Below are 14,588 nucleotides of genomic sequence, written 5' to 3' on the forward strand. Positions count from 1 at the left end.
GTAGTCAGGTTCCATACTCGCAGATTAGGAGTAGCATACCCAAGGAAGTAACCTTCGATAGCTTTGGCACCAAACTTCCCGTCAGGCTCAATCATGGTACATGGTGCACCAAAAGGTTCTAGATATTCCAAGTCAGGAGTCTTCTTGTGTAGGAGTTCGAAGCACGTTTTGCCATGTCTTTTCACTGTGAGAACCCTGTTTAACGTGTAGCAGGCCGAGGCAACAGCTTCAGTCCAGAATCGAACTGGAAGCTGAGACTCAACCAACATGGTTCTTGCAGTCTCAATTAAGGTTCTGTTCTTTCTTTCAGCGACTCCATTTTGTTGTGGTGTGTACCGAGAGCTGTATTCATGAAGGATTCCTTTTGCAGTGCAAAATTCATCCATAACCCTGTTTTTGAACTCGGTTCCGTTGTCGCTTCGAATTCGCCTCACCTTTAGATTATAAAGATTTTCCAACAAGGTGATCAAATTCTTTAGAATTTCTGGAGTCTCATTCTTGTGAACCATGAAGTCAACCCATGAAAATCTTGAATAGTCATCAGTAACTACCAAGCAGAAAACCTCCCCGTGCACACTCTTGTGTTTGACTGGGCCGAAAAGGTCCATATGCAGACGTTCGAGTGGCATGTTTACAGTGTTAACCTTTTTCAATGGATGTGATTTCTTGATTTGCTTCCCTTTCTGACACGGCACACAGACATCTTGAAGTTGAAAATTCTTCACATTGACACCTCTCACCAAATTGTTTTTGACAAGGTGATTCATTTTTCTGAGGTGAATATGACCCATCCGTCTGTGCCAAGAGATCGTCTCCTTTTCAGTGGCTTTTGAAATAAAGCAAGTAACTTGTTTGGACTGAGTTATTGCTTGACTCATATCAAGGACATACAAATCATTAACTCTTGGTGCTGATAAGAGAATCCATTCTACGGGAATCTTGAATCCTGGCTTTAGCACATAACAACCGGCATCATCAAAATGCACGGTGAACTTCTTGTCGCAGATCTGAGAAACACTTAGGAGATTGTGATCCAACTGTTGCACATAATTGATTTTGTCGAAACTCACAAATCCATTTGAGATCATTCCCTCGCCGGTGATATACCCTCCTTTGTCTCCAGCAAACGCAACATATCCTCCTCTTATACTTCGCACATCGAAAAGAAGACGATAGTCGCCTGTCATGTGCCTGGAAGCCCCACTATCAACAATCCAATGACTATTAATAGTTCCTCCTGGAGCCGCCTGCACATGCAACTAACTTATCAGTTTGAGAGGGGGACCCAAGCCTTTGTGGACTTGGGTCGTCCTTGATCATCAAGGAAAGTGATTTCATCACTTGATGATTAGGAAAAAGAACCTGTGGTGCTCCCCCTGATTGAATTACCTGTTTTTGTTTCCAAGCTGTTTGTCTTTTACCAGTATTTGTATTAATTGTTTTTGCATTTACTGGTTTTACAGTTGTAGATTTTGCTTGTACATGTTTTTCTTCTTTGACCTCTGATTTTAAGGCCTTCTCAATTACCTTTTGATTCTTTTGTTTTAACTTCTTTTCCCTTTCTTTCAAGACACGTGGGTCTTGTTTCGGGGAAACAGGTCGTTTTTGGTAATTGGTTTCTTGGGGAGCACTCGTTTTTGCCTTCAACTTTTGCAGGTATGGGCAGTATCTTACAATATGCCCAACTGTGCCACACTCAAAACACATTCTCCGCTCTACAAACCTCGGAGAAACATGTTGATGACCAGACGGAGAACCAGACAATGAACTTTGTGATCTAGATGTACTTGGACCTAAATCACATCCGTTTGTGTGTTGGGTGTAATTATTCTGATCATTTCGTTTTAAAATTCTAACTTGTTTTATAAAATCAACGTTAGATTTATCCTGAAATGTTTCAAGTTTATCTGTACCCTTGGATCCAACAAAGTTCACTTTCGGTTCTCTTTTCTTAACAGGAGCTCTTTTGTTTTGCACCTTTTGCTGTTGAACCTTAGGTTGCTCAACCTTAGATTGTTGAATTTTAGGTTGTGCAGCCTTAGGTTGAGTATCCTTAGATTGCTCAACTTTAGGTTGTTGAACCTTTGGTTGTTCAGTCTTAGGCTGCTGAACTTTTGGTGCATGAACATTCTTGTTCTGAGCTTTCTTTCCCTGTACCTGACCCTTACCCTTTCCTGAATTGACTTGTTGTTTTCGCTCAACTGGTAGTTTTTGGTTTCCGTATTGTTTTCTAATTTGTTCACACAGAATTGGATCACATTGAGTAACTGTCACTTTGCCACTTTTGTTCCCCAAAAACTTATCAGTGCATCCTTCAAAAATTTGCTCAATTAAATCTTGATTTACATTTTTAATTGGAAAATCTTTGTTAGAATAAATTTTGCTATCTCCTTTGAGCGTATACAACAAGTTATTCCCTTCAGAGCTAACCACAAGGGATTCCATTGCTTTTGACATTTCAGTCTTACTCGGTTTCACTGGTGGATCACACAGAATGTGATTCTCGATAGGAATATCTGTTGTAACCGAGTTAGACTGTTGTTTCACAATTTCTTCAGATTCATCATCCAAAGAATCAGCATCCTCAATAATGGGAGGACTCTGTTCCTTAACACATGATGAATCTGTCACATTCTCAGATTCTGAATGACCCGAGGATGATGTACCAGTTGTGAACCCGAGGCCTGCTGCAAAGTCATCTAGACCGAGTGGCACAGTAGGTTCAAAACGGGGCATATCCTCGTCATCAGGCAACTTGGAGTAATTGTGATTCATCGGGGGAGGGCATGATTTGTAACCAATACATTTTGCATCCCCCTTTTTCTTTTGAACATCAATAATGTGATCCAAAACATAGCGGGAATTGGAATAGCTTTCCAATTTCTGCTTAATTGTCTCACATTCACATCGAGCTGTTGCTAACTCTACCATTTGCTTTTCAATAGTGTCAATTAGGTTATTGTTAGCATGTTGTTTTCTCAAAACAACCTTTTGTAATTTAGAAACATCATGTTTTAATGACGCAATTGTTGCTTTAAACTCCTTTTCATTTCTGGTTAAAAACAAGTTAGCTTCGGTTGCTTTAGAAAGATCTACAATCAATTCTTGATTGTGTTTGTGTGTGATTTCAAACTGAATTTCCTTTTCTGCATATTCTAAACACTTTGCACATTCAGTAGAAGCAGAATTAGAGTCAGAGTTAGTATCACATACCTGAGAGGTTTGACCTTCTACATGAGCCATAAAGGCTGTATGAAAAGAAAAAGATCCGTCTTCAGAGAAAAATTGAGAAAGCTTCTCGGAAGTTCCAGCAGATTTCTGGCAAAGAATAGATCTCCTCTTGCATAATGCTTCAGCGTCAGCCAAGAGCTCATCAACCTCCAAATCTAAAGCATCACTTGATAAATCACCAGCATCAAGTGATTCCCCATCCATGCTCCCACTGTAACCCGAGCTATCTTCATCTTCTGAAGATTCACCAGCGGACGCGGGTTCTACAACCTTCTCAACCACTTTAGCATAACATGCTGTTCCACCATTTCCTCCTTCTCCAAGCTGAAGATTCCAGTTGCAAATTTTATCAGCTTGAACAACTAATCCTCTGTGGGGATTAGTGTTTGTGGAACCAGATGTATTTCCTCCAACGGGAACTATTGATCTGTCAGAATTGTTGTTCTGTTGTTGTTGTGGCTGTCTTTGATTCCTGAAGGGATTCTGATTGCCTTGCTTAGGTGGCTTCTGACACTCCCGCTTGAAATGACCCTTTTCACCACAATTGAAGCAAGTGACAGCATTCTTATCAAAACCATACTTGGTGTTGTTGTTGCTTTCCAAGTTGGTTCTCCCAGTCCTTTCCATAAACTCTTTTGCTCTTCGAATAGCACTAGCAAGAGCCCATTTGATATCCATCATCTCAAACTCTTCTTTATCCACTTGCTGATAATCTTCATTGGTTAGATTGATATTCCCAATCTGACCTGCAACTAATCCACAATAAGCACTAACCAAGGTATTCAACATCTCCATATGCTCCTTGGCTATTTCGACAGTGACTTTGGAAAAGTTGGAAGTGTCTAATCTGACTGTGTTCGGATTGGAAGTGGCTTGAAAGTTTGAAGAATTTCCATAGAACCCTTGCTGTTGCGGTTGTTGCTGCTGAGCTCTGCTTGGGTCTAAGAAAGGAGGTGGTGTGAATTGCTGAGCTGCCTGTTGTTGTTGAGAAGAAGAATCTGGTCTTGAATACATCATCGTGTATGCTGAAGGATCAAACTGATTTGTTGTGGAAGGCCCGGTGTTAGAGATGAAAGCAGTTTGAAGCTTCGCATGTTGAGAGGCTGGTTTTTCTCCACTAATACCACCTGCAATCCCATAGTACATCTCTGGATTCTGAGGAGTTATTGTTCTTTTTGCCTTTAGCTTTTCTTGTACATCTTTGTTCTCCAATTTTTGAATTAACTCATAAATGGTGATTGTGTCCAGAACACCATTTTCCTTGAGAATTTCAAGATAACCGCTCCATTTTGCTGGTAAGCTATCAGCAAATCTCTTCACCATTTCTTGTGGAGTGGCAGTGACTCTAAAAGCAAACATTTCACTCAACAGATGATGGAACCTTGTAGACAACTCTGCCAAACCCTCGTTCTCCATACACGTGAAACCTTCAAACTCTTTCTTCAGCAATTCTTGCTTGATCTTCCTAGACTGAGCATTTCCTTCACATCGTAACGTGAGCATATCCCACAAGCTTTTAGTAGTCGTGCAGTAAACAAACTGGTGGTATATGTCTCTGTGAAGAGCTTGTGTGAGAATCATGAATGCTTTCTTTTCCAACTCAAATTTCTTCTTATCATCATCAGACATTGTGCTGTAAGTTTCTGGATTTGATCCTGCAACTTCCAACTCGTTTTCAAATGGAGTGAAGAAACACATCCATAGATCTTGACCTTGCCCCTGAACATAAGTTCTCAGCCTTTCTTTCCACCATCCCCAATCATTGATGTGATTTAGCTTTGGCGGTTTTGTGCTTGTACCAGTTTCACTGTCGTTCTGCATCATTGCTTGAATGCTGCTGCTTTGATTTGTGACCAATGCCCATTGATTTGCAGTTATCATTGCAGCTTGAGGTGGGGCAATAGCCTGCATCCATGCAGTTTTGTTGAAATCTGACGTAGATTGCGTGGCTGATGATTGCGTAGCTGATGATTGTGGAATCAAAGTTGTTGTAGTCCACGCGGATGGATCCCACTGACCGTTTGTTCCCATTTTATAAAAATTAATATATTAAGTGAAAATTGATTTAAAATTTGAAAAATTAATTTTCACAAACTATGTTAAAATGTTGAAGAGAAACAAACAGCCGAAAGATCAAGGATCGAAAGACCTGAAAAACACAACTGTTAATCTTAAACAAATAAGGATCGAAAGATAAACACTTGTTCGAAAGATAGACACTTGTTCGAAGGATCAACAGTGTTCGAAAGATCACTGTTGAATTTCGAACAATGACTTCGAAAGATTCTCCAAGACGAAGGATCCTTATCTTTCGAAATGTAACAGTAGCTCGAATAATATATCCTTCGAAAAGATTCCTTGGCTCGAAAGATAACTCACTGACTTCGAAAGATGTTCGAAGGATGGGTATCTGTCGAACCTCCTTGATCGAAAGATGATCTTTCGACTTCGAAGGATATCTTTCGATGATATCTGACACAACTGACACAAAGTTGACAGGTTGGTGAAAAGGTGATGTGGTTGGTAGACAACTTTCGGCAGAAGGGATGTTCTGACCTCAACTTTTCACCAACTCAGATTTGACTTTTGAAATATTGCCCAAAAAGGAAGCTTCTTATCCAGAAACCGGTACCGGAGTTAGCCGGAATCTTGGCCGGAAATAACCAAACCTTTTAGAACAAGAATTTTAAGTTACCCAAACCTTCCCTTAACACACCCGGTTAGTTTAGAACACGTTTTTAAGTCTAAAAAAGCAAGAAACACACTAAAAACGGGTGCTAAACCAAGTGAGTTTTTGTCCAAACACTCCAAAGTCTTGTACAAAACCCGGTTTTTAACAAGGAAAAGAGCCACGGCTCTGATACCACTTGTAGGTCCCTCGGAGGTTGAGGTTAAACCTTATCCTTGTTATGTTTAACACTCTAGCAAGTGCGGAATCCAAGCTAGAATGCAAACCGATAGTTTAGATGAAAGCACAAGTTACAAAGAGAAAGAGTAGACACGCAATATATCAAAGTTTTCTCTTGTATTTCAGTGGACACGGTTACAGCCCTTGACCAAACTGAAATGCTCTCTACAAGACTTGGTTCACTCACAATGCTCTCATAAAATGTCTCTAAGTGTCTAACTGTGAACTGAACCATAACATGGTATATATATACCCATAACAGATAACATGCTCGAAGGATCAGAAATTCTGGTCGAAGGATCATCTATCGACCATAATCTCTCCGAAGGATCCATACATACCTCGAAGGATGATGTATCCTTCGAGGTCCATATGTATCCATCGAAGGTTTGTCTTTCGAGGTCATCGAAGGATACAAACCATCCTTCGATGACATCCTTCGAAGCCTACAATCTTACAAACATAGTGTTGACTGTTTGGCCAAGTCAAACCAGGAGGATGGTTGACTTGGTCAAACCTACATTCAAACACTTAAACAAACCAACACAAGACGTAAACAAGACTAACAAAAGACATCGTTTATAACATTACAAAATATAGACAAAGTACAGACACAAGTGCACCAACAATATTTACCCAAATCTTAAAATTAGTTAGATATTTCCCCCCTTTTCTCGTGAAATTACCCGATTACCCTTTTTGTAATATAAATATTTGATCCTTATGATACTGATACTGTGAAGTGTGAAACTAGTGAATCTGATGAAAGTGAACGATTGGAAAAGTTAATAGAAAGTGATTACTTGTATGCATTTAAATAGAACGAATGGCTTAGAGAACTAATTTGCACTTCCAAAGAAACAGAGGAAAAGATTGGCTACAAGCATGTGATCAAAATTGATTTTTTGAATTTTGAATGATGAGATCAATGTTTACAAGGGAGTGCAAATTAGTTGCTCAGTTTAGATCAGTAGATTGGTATGCTAATCGTCTGTTAGTGTAATATTTGTGTTTAACTTCAAGGTTGTTGTAGGTCGATAAAAAGATGGGAAGTTGGGTGTTAAATCAAAACTTATTTTAGGTCGATTAAAGATGGGAGATTGGGTGTTAAATCAAATACTTAATCAGTTAGCTATTAATAAAAATGATAAATATTAATTATGTATTAGTTATAAGTTCATTAAGGATTGGTCGATAAAAATATGTAATTGATTTTAAAGATTAGGTAAATATGTAATTAATGATCTTAGGAAGGGGATATGTGTAAATCACCCTTTAATTTAATGGAACCCATATTAGTAGAGAGTAATCAAAAGATGAAAACTTGTAGGGATCGTAGAGAGTAATGCAACGTTTTTAAAAGATGAAAACTCATAATGATCAACTTTAGCTAGTTTTTTGACGATGTCTTTTTATTATTGTATCGTACTTTTATTATGTGATGAGCCTTACCCGATCCGAACTGTCGAACTGACCCGAAATTTATTATGTTCGGTCATATGAAATTGGAGTATCTAGAAAAGTGAACTCATTAGAAAAAATTTCTGAATCCGCCACTGTGCGCAACTACAACAGATGGTAAACAATATTTATTTCCATAATGGGTCAGATTTTTGGACTTGGAATGGGGAGAATCGTGATGTTTTGACAGTTGCGGGTTTGCGGAAGAAAATATATAAAGCGTCCAGTTCTAGTGACAACCAACACTGAGGGTTGTGGAATAACTGGGTCCCACCAAAGTTAATATTTTCGGGTGGAGAGCCGCGCTTAATAGGATACTGTCTAAAGCGAGTTTGGCAGTTAGAGGAGTCAATTTAACAGACACGTTTTGCTCAAGATGCAACCTAAGGGAAGAAAATGATTATCATGTTCTTTGGGATTGTTGGATTGCAAAGTCCATTTGGTGGACGATCTTAGTTTGGGTTAAAATCCCTTTTCTGAACAGGGATTTGTCTATCCAAGAATTCCTCGGGTTAGTTACAGAGATGAGAGGTTCAAAGGATTGGAAAAAATTCGTCGGCGGGGTTCTTTTAGTCATGGCTTGAGAGATTTGGAAGGCGAGGAACGAGAAGAATTTCAATAATGTTCACATTAACTTGAACCGGACGTCGGATCTTATCAAAGAAAACGCGTTTTTTTTTGTTTACGAGTAGATCAAAATATACTAATCTTAATTAGGATAGATAGTATGAGTTTGATATCATGATGTAATATTGTAACTTCGGGTTCCAGTTGTTTACTGGCTTGGTTTTCTATTTTTAATACTAGTTTCGCCTTTCAAAAAAATAAAAAAATAACTTCTCATTTTTCAAAGATAAAAACATATTATTTTATTCAGTTGAGTCGTATAAGCAAGTCAAAGAGGGGCCCCACCTGGCGTTTGCTTAAAGTGGTATTTTGATTGATGAGATCACATCCATCATACGACCATCGTGATCGCTATTCCCCTCCTTCAACTTACTATTTACAAATATTTGCAACAACATATAAAATACTTAAACTATTTACAAATATCAACTGTCACTCTATATTGTGTGGTCCATGATCTCCGTCACTAAGGCTAGATAGTATGGGGAGCGTCCCTCACCCGTCCAGCTCTGGCTACAAAGCACACACCGCGCCGCCCCCCTTCGTTGGCGTCGAGTCCATCCGCTTTGAGACGTTTGGGACGATTCAGAAGAAGACAAAACCCACCTCCTTTTCAATGTATTTCCTTTGCAAAAAAAAAAAGTTAATAATAATTTAATTGCCATAATTAGTGGGTAGGATCATCCTCCCATTTTCAGTGTTTTGCCATGACGGATCATCCTCTGTAGGACTATGATGTGACGCCTACGTGGTGAATCATCCTCCAAGAGAGGATGGTCACCATACCACATAGCCTAATCAAATTCTCTTAATTAATTCTAAAAGGGTGCCGGTTGACATGGAAATATCCATGCTTACCATGCATGATGTTATCAAATTAATAAGGGATATTTATTCAGTGGTAAAACATAAACTAATGATAAGTTAGAACACCCGTAGTGAAAAGGTGAAGTGGCGTAATGTTGCCACTTCACGCCCAGTCAAGCCATCCACACCGTCCTTAATGGCGTGTTTCGTCAAAAATGAAGTTGGACGTCTTCGTTAAAACGCCGGGGAAATGTTGGATGATTCTTGAATGGTCAGTGAGAAAATTCCAAGTCTTCCATGATAATATTATTTGTTTTATTTTTTCTAAAAAATAATAATTGGGAAATCATTGCAAAGGGCATTATGAGGCATTATACAACTACACTATTTTTGAACTTCACCTCTCATAATGCCCTATGCTAATTGGGATGGTACATGTCGGATCATGCCAAGGGAGGGACATTATTATAATGTCTCACTACACATAGTCTTAAAGCATGTGTAGTGGTCAAGCCTTATAACCACATAGATGTGGGGTTATACAACACATGGTAAATGTGTAAGAAAGAGGGGTTAGGGAGGTTATATAACTTGAGTGTGTAGTGAGATTATACCCCTTAACTATACATATATATGTATGTATATATATATATCCCTATAACACCCGGGGGAGGGGGGGGGGTTCTAGGGCGCCATGGGACGATATAGCCCTATATAATCTCAGAATACACATGACCTTAATAATATTTTTTTAAGGGGACACAGAAATAACAACTACATGTACTATTTTTTTTATTATGTTTCTATATATAGTTTCTGTCATGGTGGAGCTATGTACTCATCATTTTCATTAACCGTTCCAAGTTAAAAAAAAAATTTAATAAAAGGTTACATGAGTTTTTAGTGTTTTAGAAGGAATGGTTTGGTATCGCTTGTCAATACCACTGTTCTAGTCATTATATCTTGAGATATAATTGTATGCTATCTTTAAAAAAGCAAAATAAGTCGAAATAAAGAATTTCAAAATAAAAGAGTACTCTCAATGGGCTTTACTAAATATTGTTATTGTAAAAACTTGGGCCTTCTGGCCTGTAAACTATAACAAAACGAGGCTCATTGAGCCCACAAGTCATTTCTTCCATTTTCCAAATTCTAAACTATAACTTTAACAATTAGAACTCGAATTGAAAAGCTTACAATTATTTAATAAGCGCTTATTATTAAACCTTGCAACAACTTTAAAACTCGAAAGCTCTATGGAAAACTAAAAACCGAATCGAAACTGTTAATCCATTATAAGACTGCTAAATTTAGTTTTGTTAGGATCAAATGAGCACACACAAACACAATCAAATGGAAAACAAGTAAAGTGACACGAGAGAATTTACGTAGTTCGGTTACGGTGTGTAACCTACCGGGCAACTAGGGTTTAGGCCGGCCGAACCCCTTCCCTTCTTCTCTCTGATTCTCGGTTATTCACATGTGTGGGCCACTTTGGCCTAATGGTAATATATCACCAACAATTTGTGTGTGTGAAAGTTTATTGAGAATAATTCAGAAATCTTATTGAATTTTTAGATAAAACGGATAGTGAAAGTGTATTGTACATTTTGCCTTAACGAACGAGCGTACGTTACGGCAAGTTCGCACGTTATAATCCCCGAAAGGAAATCTCGCATGTTGTAAAAAACCAAAGATCGCATGTTAAAAAAAATTCGCATGTTAAAAAAAGTCGCATGTTGTTGAAAAATACCAAAATCGCATGTTAAAAAAAATCGCAGCGTACGTTAAGACAATTTGTACAATAACCGGCCTCAAATGGATAACATAATTTTAACTAAATTAAAGATACCTTTAATTAATCGTGTTATAAATTTACATCGAGATAGATGGAAAACATGTGGACGATAACTTATTCATAATGTTGCTAATAGTAGTACGTTAAGCAATGATGTTTGTACATTAATGCTGCTAATAGTAGTACCTTAAGCAATGATGTTTGTACATTATTTCTTTAACTTGGTAATTATAACTTTTGAATTGAATAAAAGAAAACCAGAAGATGGACATTGCGGCACTTACCCTGTAGATTTAATTTACCTTGAATTAAGATTTGTATCGCTAAAAGGGGGCGAGAGAATTTAAGAAAATATTGTAAATTTTTAACAAAAAGAATGGGTGGTGAGGGCTGTGGGGTTGTCCGTTTTCACATGAAATAAAATAGTAAAAATATGAGTTAAATGGTTGGTTGGAATTTTTAAATTCAGGTGGTCCTTAACACTAACCTTTGTTAATTTTTTCAATTAAATCTTTATGAAATTACTAAATTGTCCCTGAAAAATTAAAAAAAAAGATGGGTCCACCCCTCATCTTTTTCCCCGTCTCTCTCTAACCCACCACCACCTCCACCTTCAACCCACCATCACCACCACCTCTTCCACCCCCACCTCCACCTTCAACCCACCATCACCACCACCTCCACGTCCACCATCACCGTTGAAACCATTGAATTTCGATTCAATCAACACGTTTTATTGAATCTCATCATTAATGGTTGAATTCTTGTTCTAATAAAACCCCCTGTTTTCTTCCTCTAATCCCACTCTCTCCTATTATGGGCCACAATTGCTTTTCAAAGCTAACCAAATTACCCTGCTATTTTCATCGAAGTAGTAATAGTACGGCGGTTGTTGTTTCAATGTTCTCTCCTCTTCGTATCGTCGGATCTCATCACTGTTGTCACGTCAGCGAAAGATGCCGCCACCACTTCATTACCGATCTGCGGCGGCGATGATGTAGCCATTTTTCCTTTGGAAAGGTTATTGATTCAAATAATGAAATATACAAAGAAGACCAAGGGGAAACTCAATGTGTTCGACTGGGGTAGTGGGGTTGAAGAAACACGTAACTAATTTTTAGGTTTATTAGTTTGGTTTATGTTTCAACCATCGAGGTTAATCTTCTTAATCCTTCATGAGCTAAAGTTGAGATCCTTCCTGCAAAACAATCAACACCCCGTTAAGCTCATTAAGAGGGGAATATGGGGGTTTCCCTCTTAACCACTCTCCGGCGTGAGAATAAGTATTCGTTTTGAGGAAATAAGTGTGTGTTAAGAGTGAGAGAGTAGAGAGCAGAATGGTTTAACCTGTACATGGAGGTCCCTATTTATAGTCGGAGTAGTGTAAAAGGAGATGGGTTGATGGGCCTTGGGCCTGGAGTCGACAACAAGGAATATCCTTTTTGTCTTTTCTATGACGACCGTTAGTGTTTCTAGAAGATCGTCGGTGCTGGCGCACCTTGATTGGAGCCACGTGTCCGGGTTGTCGTCCTTGTTATCTCTCTGACATCAGCAGGTGAGTGGAGATCATGGGGCAGTAGTCGCTGCCCCCTGATTGGTGCCACGTAGGCGTCCTTGTGTACTTTTTGTCCCCTGCACGATTGATTGTTAATCGTGGAGCACGATAGGATACAGCCTATTGGACGCTGATTGACTTACTCCTCTGCCACTCGTACCTTTCGTGCTTCCTGGAATGAACCTGCGCCGCTACCCTCGCGCGGCCTCTGGTGCGTATCCAATCAGCCGGCGCAAGTTCTAGGGATCAAGGGCTTTCATTCAGGATGCCAAGTGTAGAATCTGAGCTTCAACCTTGCTTGGGCCTCGCGCGCGACTTAGGCTGTGCCTATGTAGTCCGCGTGGGGTCTGTAGATTTGTCAGATTGATGTATTAGGAGTATGGTCCTGCTCGCGACCTGATTGGTCTGCGCGGTTTTTTGGGACCATACTCCTTCAAGTCCCCCAGTCAAGTGCTGCTTCCATGCGCAAAGTAAATGGTTGGAGCTCTGGACTCAGAAAAAAGAATTAAGTGGGTTGGTCTTTGGAGCATTTGCTAAGTCTTGGTAGCCGGCGTGCGTGTAAGTGTTTGTCAATTACTACGGCGCGGCTATCTGACCTGCTTCTTGAAAGCTGTTGCTTATTAGGGCTGGCGCGCATGATCATTGACTAATGATGCATGCGGCGCAGCTCCTACAGTCTTCAGCTATGAAGCTTCAACAGAAAAAGCTTCTTTTTATAAACCGTGTGAATTTGTCGGTGTTGCAATTGTGTGTAAACAGGGAGGGGGTAAAAAGGCGGGCATCTATTATTTTATTTCTATTTTTTTAATTGTTTAGGGTAAATAGGTAATTTCACACACGCTTAACTGAGAAAATTAACATGAGTTAGTGATAAGGATCACCCGAGTGCAGAATTTGCAACCACTGGGACCAACTCTGTAATTAATAAACCACTAGGACCAAGTATGCAATATTTACAAACCACAGTGAACAACAAAGCATTTAACTCTAAAAATAATCATTACCAGCAAAGTTGAAAATATTCGTATACATGTTTCACCTTGTGTGACTATGTGTCTAACTAAATGCAAACCCATTTCAAATGAAACATCTTAACTTATATATGTTCTAACCAATAGACGTGAAGTTAAGTTTAGGTTTTTTTTTAACGGCAAGAAATGATGTATCAACCACTGTGACACTGGGCACTGTGACCAAGGTCGACTACTCGACCACCGCCAGCCCCTTGGCTCTCCCTATATGCGCGAAAACCCGACCTCCACCCGCCCGAAGGCACGACAGCGGAATAATCGGTAAAACTTCGCCTCCCATTCGAGTCAAACCGGCGCCACCCGTATTCACTCTTCACCTGGATGCCACATAAAATAATGAGGAAAGTGAGAATCGAACCTAGGTCACAAGGAACAACAATTCTTTCCCTAATCACTCCACCACTACCTCATTGGCAATTAAATTTAGGTTTTAACCTGAAAAGGCCGTGGTTGTCACAATTATTATACACCAACATAAGGATGAAAGGAGTGGTTACCTATTTGGAATAGGTAAACTCCCCATTCACCCAATCAGACAGTGTCACGTCAATTCATCTAAATTGTTTACCTAATGCTCAAAAACATTGGCGGTGGTTTACCTAATGGGGTTTAGGTAAACTATTAAAAAAAAAAGAAAAATGTGTGATTGGTTGAGAAGGAATGGACCCACCACACACCCATCTCTCTTCCCCTTTCCCTCCCTCTCACCGACTCGGTAAACCTTCACCGAATTTCCCCCCATTTCGGTAACATTGATCGGTAAACTATGTTGGCGGTGGATGTGGGTGTGGGTGCGGTACCGAGTGGGTTTACCGCCCTACTCCGCTCACCCTAAGTAGTTGGTAGTTTGTTAAGTAGGTTCGGCATGACATGTGGCAAGCCAAGGTTGCTCCTATGGAGTCAATTTTACAGTTACGATCTGATGAGGGAAATGATTTACAAGATTCGACTTTGCACCACAAACTCGTAGGAAGTCTTATTTATCTCACATTTACGAGACCCGACACTTCGTTTGTTGTGGGCGTACTAAGTGGGTTAATGCGGTATCTAAGAAACCTCAAGTTGATAGGTGTTGAGGTATGTCAAAACTCTTAACTTTTATTGAGAGGTTTTATTGATTGAATACTTGAATGAATGAATTACAATGAGGACAGCCACTATTTATACAAC

The sequence above is a fragment of the Helianthus annuus genome, chromosome 15 (assembly GCF_002127325.2).
Source record: "Helianthus annuus cultivar XRQ/B chromosome 15, HanXRQr2.0-SUNRISE, whole genome shotgun sequence".
Classification (NCBI taxonomy): domain Eukaryota; kingdom Viridiplantae; phylum Streptophyta; class Magnoliopsida; order Asterales; family Asteraceae; genus Helianthus; species Helianthus annuus.